This window comes from Cotesia glomerata, linkage group LG7 (genome assembly GCF_020080835.1).
Source record: "Cotesia glomerata isolate CgM1 linkage group LG7, MPM_Cglom_v2.3, whole genome shotgun sequence".
Classification (NCBI taxonomy): domain Eukaryota; kingdom Metazoa; phylum Arthropoda; class Insecta; order Hymenoptera; family Braconidae; genus Cotesia; species Cotesia glomerata.
Genome location: NC_058164.1, coordinates 17,238,556 through 17,244,745, shown reverse-complemented (window position 1 = coordinate 17,244,745; position 6,190 = coordinate 17,238,556).

The window sequence follows — 6,190 nt, the reverse complement described above, 5'->3', positions numbered from 1 at the left end:
CTTGATTTTGAACCGCGAATATGTGTGAAAAGAGTGTTCCTAATGTATTGTTTATATTGTTTAATTTGCTTATATTGTTTATATCGTTTGTTAACATGATCAGGCCAATAAAAGAGGTTTTCCTTTTCTTTGATTTATTTAAAATGAAGTGTTTTGTTTATATTTTGTTATTGATAATGTGATCCCCGTTTATGACCCTGGACTCCGGCGAGCAAATTTCGAGCCGGGGATTAATTAGATAATTATATTTTGAAAACGTGGACGTTACAATGGTTGTGATAAGAGGCATTTAAAGATCACAAAATTGCTTGCCAATGCAATAAACATAAAAATTGTTCTTACATAAGGGAGAAATCTAGTCAATCTCGTGGTCAAAAGATGGTGCTTAACACGTTTATGATGAATTTAAAAGAGGCTAATTATTTTGATGTTACGAATAAACTCCAATTCATTAAATTAATAAATAAATGCTAAATTAATGAAAATATTGATTAAATTTTTTCTCAGGTACAAAAAAAGAGTGTAAAAGTAAATACACGCAATTTCAAAAAAAAAATTTTTGAATTAAGACAAAAATAGAACAAAACGTCTGTCCACGATCGGATTGGTCTAAAAACTTTCTATATTTGTCCAAGTTTTCTTGAAAATTTTTTCAAATAAATCAGAAGAGGGCATACATTTCGAAAAAATTTTTTTTGTTTAAAATTAAAAAAAATAAGAATAAATCAAAAGATCAAAGAGGTATTTTTTCTTGAAGAGCATTAAAAACAAAAATTTTGAAAAAAACGGGACCCCGATAGCTGTATTTTTCGCGAAGTTATAGCTTTTTCAAAAAAAAATTTGAATTTTGGAAAAAATCAATATCTCAGAAACGGGTGGTCAAAAAAATTTCAAAAAATTCATAAAGGTGTTCTTTGACGGTATTGAAAACATATAAAGTTTTCAAAAAAATTGGAGAGGTTGACCTAAAAAAGTGGCCGATTTGGTATGGAATGCCCCATATTCATAAATTAGTTTTCCATTGTGTAGTTATTTGCTTTACAATTCCAGAAAGTGTGCTTTTGAATTGAAGTCTCCTATCAGTATAACTGATGTGGAGCTATTTATTAATTGTCCTAGTTCTTGTTTGTTTATTTTATTTAGTTTATTATCTATTGTTAGTCTTATGTATACTGAATAAACAATAATATTATTTATTTTTATACCTAATGCTTCTATTGTGCTATGATTTGTTTTATTTGTTTCCTGGTAATTAATAGTGTTTTTAATTATAATAAGTAGTCCTCCACCTGCTGTATTACCCGGCCTATCCTGTATGACAACAACATATCCTGGGATACTGCTGAGAGTTTCTTTTTGTTAGTTTAGTCTCATTTACTAGCATTACATCTATGTTATGAGTGAAAATGAAATTTTTGAGCTCTGTCCATTTTCAGTCAGTACTTTAAAATAGACATTTTAAAGTAGTAGTAAACGCATATCTTCACGAAAACAAAGCATAGCAGCTGGAGTTCTGCAAGGATCAATCCTCGGCCCAATACTCTTTATATACTTTATAAATAAAATACCAAAAACCCTAGAACCTTAATTACGTTGATTTGCTGATGACACTGCTCTTTTTTGTGGCCTCATGATGTAAAAAGAACGCAGTAACATTAACACAAGAACAACTAAATAAAACTATAGAATTTTTCAGTAAATGGAAAATTAAAATAAATGAAAACAAAACAGAATTAATTATATTTAACAAAAAGAGTGAAAAACTTTAAGAAGAAAAGAATTGAACTTGAAGATCTGGAACATATCAGTAAACAACATTAAAATTGAACCAAATAATCATGTCAAATACTTAAGGGCAATACTAGATAAGAAATTAACATTTAAAGAACATATAAGTTATACATGTGAAAAAGCAAACAAAATAAAAGGCATCTTTCTTTCACTTATATGCAAAAATAGTAAATTAAGCCTAAAAAATAAATTAATATTATATAAAAGCATGATAAAGCCAATTTTACTGTACACGGCTCCAATGTGGAGTAATACATGTGATGATAACTTAAGAAAAATTAAAGTATTTGAGAATAACACACTTAAAATGATAAAGTAAAGCACCATCACGCACTAGCAATAGAGATTACATAACAAACTAGTAATAAAAGAAATATATTTAGATATAAGAAAACAAACAGAACTATTTTATAAAGAAAGATTAAATCATCTCAGTATTTTAAATATTTAATATACGACGACGCCAAGAAAGTACCTTTTAAAATTAAGCATAAGCTACCAAATAACTTATTACTTGATAACTTAGCTTAAGCTATAAAGACTTGTACATAATGTAAATACTGTATTTATTTTAGTTTATAAGTTAGTTTTAAAACAAAAACTGTCAAGTGGATTTTTCAAATTTTACCACAGAAACATATTTTATATCATCTGAACAAGTACTAATATGAAAAAAAAATAAATATATAAACAATATCTTATAGCTCTAATTAGAGCAAAAGAAATATTTTTAATACAAAAATAAAAACATGTACAACTATATATGTCAATTAAAATGATAAATAAAAAGAATTTTTAAAAGAAAAGAGAAAGAGAACTCAGATGAGGGGAGAAGGGGGTCTCAATCTGAGAAGAATTTAACATTTGAAACAGTAAAAATTCTACTCTTAATATTTATACTTTACCAGTCAAAAGCAAGTCAATAATTATAGTTTCATTTTTAGCGTTGCGTTAAAATTTACCATTTACTTTGTAAAATATTGACGTTGCTTGTATTGGAAATTTAGTAACTGTATTTTATGTTTTCATATCATGCGATCATTTTTAGGTACGAAATGATAAATATCAAAGTCAAAATTCTTAATTATTATACTTCAACATTTTCAACATTCACATAGTGAATATTACTGTTTGAAATAGTATTTTCTTCCATGCAAAGATTAGTAAAATCACAATTTTCCTACTTTTAAATGGTAATTTTAACAGATTGATCATTACTTATTATAAATAGACTATTATTTATTACAGTTTATTTTTCCGTGTAGAGTTTTTTCTTTAGCAGGGTGATTCTGGAGTGAATCTGGATTTTAATCTATAAAATATCGAAGTACGGAATTCTCAGAATACAGCCAATACATTCAAAATGGTATTAACCCACTTGTAATTAATTGACACGAAATTTTTTGTTGGTATACTTACAAAAATTGAGAAAAAAAATCGAATTTTGAGAGAAAAAACTCAAATTTTGGAAAAAAAAATAAAATTTCGACGAAATCAGAAATTTAAAAAATTGAAATTTTTAAAATAATCTTTATGTAAACTATAAGAAAATAAAAAAAGTTGAATTTTGAAAACAATTGAAATTTTGAAAAAATCAAATTTTAACCAACCTAAAATTGAAATTAATAAATTTTGAATTGAAAAAATTATTAATTTTGACAGAAATTCAGAAAAATTGTATTAATTTTAATTTTTAAAAATCTCTAACTACGCATTTTATAATTTTTAAACGGTAACAACTATTTTCTTATTTTTATCCAATAAAATAATCAAGAATTTTTTCCTCAGAGTGAATTTTTCTAATAACATTAATTAAACTCATTTCAAAGTGAATTTCATTTCCGGAGGGAGTAAATCAATTGAAAATAATCGGCTCAACATTAATTCCTGCAAATTTTTTTTATTACACTGTTCAGTTTGAATTCAATATTGAATTATCCTGAGACTTACAATTATCTTATCGCTCAAAGTTACTATTACCTGAGTACGCATTCTATATCAGATTCAGGAGCAAAATGAGATTTGCATTTCTGACACCTGTTATTAATACATTCCGAAAAAGGCTTGGAAAGCATTCATCATCCTGCCAACAGAATCCATTCAAAACCGGAGAACATTGAATTCCGTTAATTTCAATAGTGTTATATGAACAACTACATATTTTATTTATCGAACATGTTGCAAATTTAGTTTTGAACACCACGTATCGTTTGAGCAACTCTGACCTAGTACATCTGAAAAAAATTAAACTTATCAACTAAAATCATACCTATTTCTTCATTCCTATATTATTTACTTACTTAGCAGGCATTCCCCGCGAGAGTTCTTTCGATAACTAGCATTGCATGTACACTTATTGTCAATGCAGGCAGAATTAATAGCAGCACTTTTACTTTTCGTTCTTCCAACAAAAGCTGTCCAATAAAGGTGTACACATTTCTTCTTTACTTGGATGTTATTTGCTCTGCAAATGCATCTTTTGTTGTCGCGCTTGAACATTTCGCACATGCAATATGTGATCACACTGTGCAATCCGTGTTTGCAAAATTTCTCCCAGTTACTAAAAATAATTGAATTTTTGTGTAAAATTTTTAAATCAAAAGATTTTCGATAAATTTTTAAAGAAGTGGAATAATAAAAATTTATACCTTCTTTTGTTTAACATACATCGAAAATATTTTCTTGAAATGTTTTCGGCATATGTTACCACTCTCTTCATCGTAACAAGATTGTGACGAGGGGTCAGTTAAGGTCACACTCATAATAATAAATAATTCCAATTTATTAAAAATTTATTAAGATAAATGTGAAATGTTGAGCGCTTAAGGAGATACTGTGCAAAATCACTTTTTGCATTACGATATTCTTCAATTTGTGAATACGTGTACTTTTAAGTGTTCCCTCTATACAGAATACATTTTTTTTTTAATAATCCTTGCAGGTGCTAATTTTCAAAAGAAATAACTTAGCAATTAAAAATCGTACATTTAACATGTATTCCCTCTATCTTGACCGTATTTAGAGTGAAAAAATTTTATTGAATAACAAACCATACTTTCTTAGGATTTTTTGAAAAAACAATATTTAATTGAGCCAGTTAATTCACTAAAGTATTTTTTTTTTTTTCATAAAAAAATAACACAAACTGAGAAGCGGTATTCATTTTTTATAAGAAATGTTTGAAGTTAGTGACTTTCGATATTTACTACGTGAGGTGGGAAGTAAAGTGAGCGATAGTCTGTAAATATATATAGAGGCAGGACTGGTGCGTGAGAAAGAAACCAATAGTCTCCCTAACCTATTTCGCAATCTTTTTTTCTTAGAACTGGCAATACCTCATAAGTATGGAGTTAGCGGGGAAGTTGCATATGATGGCCTGTAGCAAGGTCAAACCCGTTTTTCCTAATTTTTTTTCTTCAATTTTTAATTATGTTTATTAATATCTTATTACACAATGTGTTGTATGTAAGGTAAAAGTTCCCCAGGTAAATGATCATGTACCAGTATATGATCACTCCATGTAGGCTTTGCATATCTATATTCGCAATATAGGTATACAAATACATGGAGTGATCATATACTGGTACACATGATCATATATATGAGGAGCATTTACCTTTTACATCTTTACGCTTACATATATATTGTAGAATATCTAAATTATGCCAGATTTCTATTTATTATAAAAAGTTCATTTTTGAAATATTTAAAATTGATTAAAATATTTATCATCATTTGACTAATATTATTTAACCCTTGTTGGTCGCGTCTTTTTGGTTTCTCGCTCGCACTATATCGAGTCTCTATAGGTTGAGTAGTTGTTAGGCGGCGATTCGCTCATAGCGATCAACAACGAAGGGTTAAATAATCTTACCCTGCGAATTCAAATGAGAACAATTATGATTAAAAATTTCCGTCGGAACCAGCTAAGTGATTTAGCATCAAAGCCCCAAAACAATGGAGAGAGTAAAGAATATTAAGTCTAATTGACATAGTTGGAATAATAATGATGGATTAATAAAGACGATAGGTTCATTTAATGAAGACAAAAAACTATAATAATTTCTTTTACAATGAAAAAAATTTGCCCACGCAGAATCAATTATAAATAATAAAATAATCTTTAAAATACTAAGTAAAAATAGCAATTATAATTGTCTCAATAACAAGTACAGTGATGGCTGAGAAACAAGTTCTGATAAAAAATCGACAGAATTGATACAACATACACTGTGTAATAAAGTTATTTATTTTTTATAATTACAAAATCATTTTAAGGTATTTACTTTTAATTTTTTTTATATGATCACAAAATTCTTATTTTAGTAATTGCTTTCTAAAGAATTTTTTTTCCCTTATTTTTATAATTTGATTTTTATCTACTAAAAAGAAAAAAAAA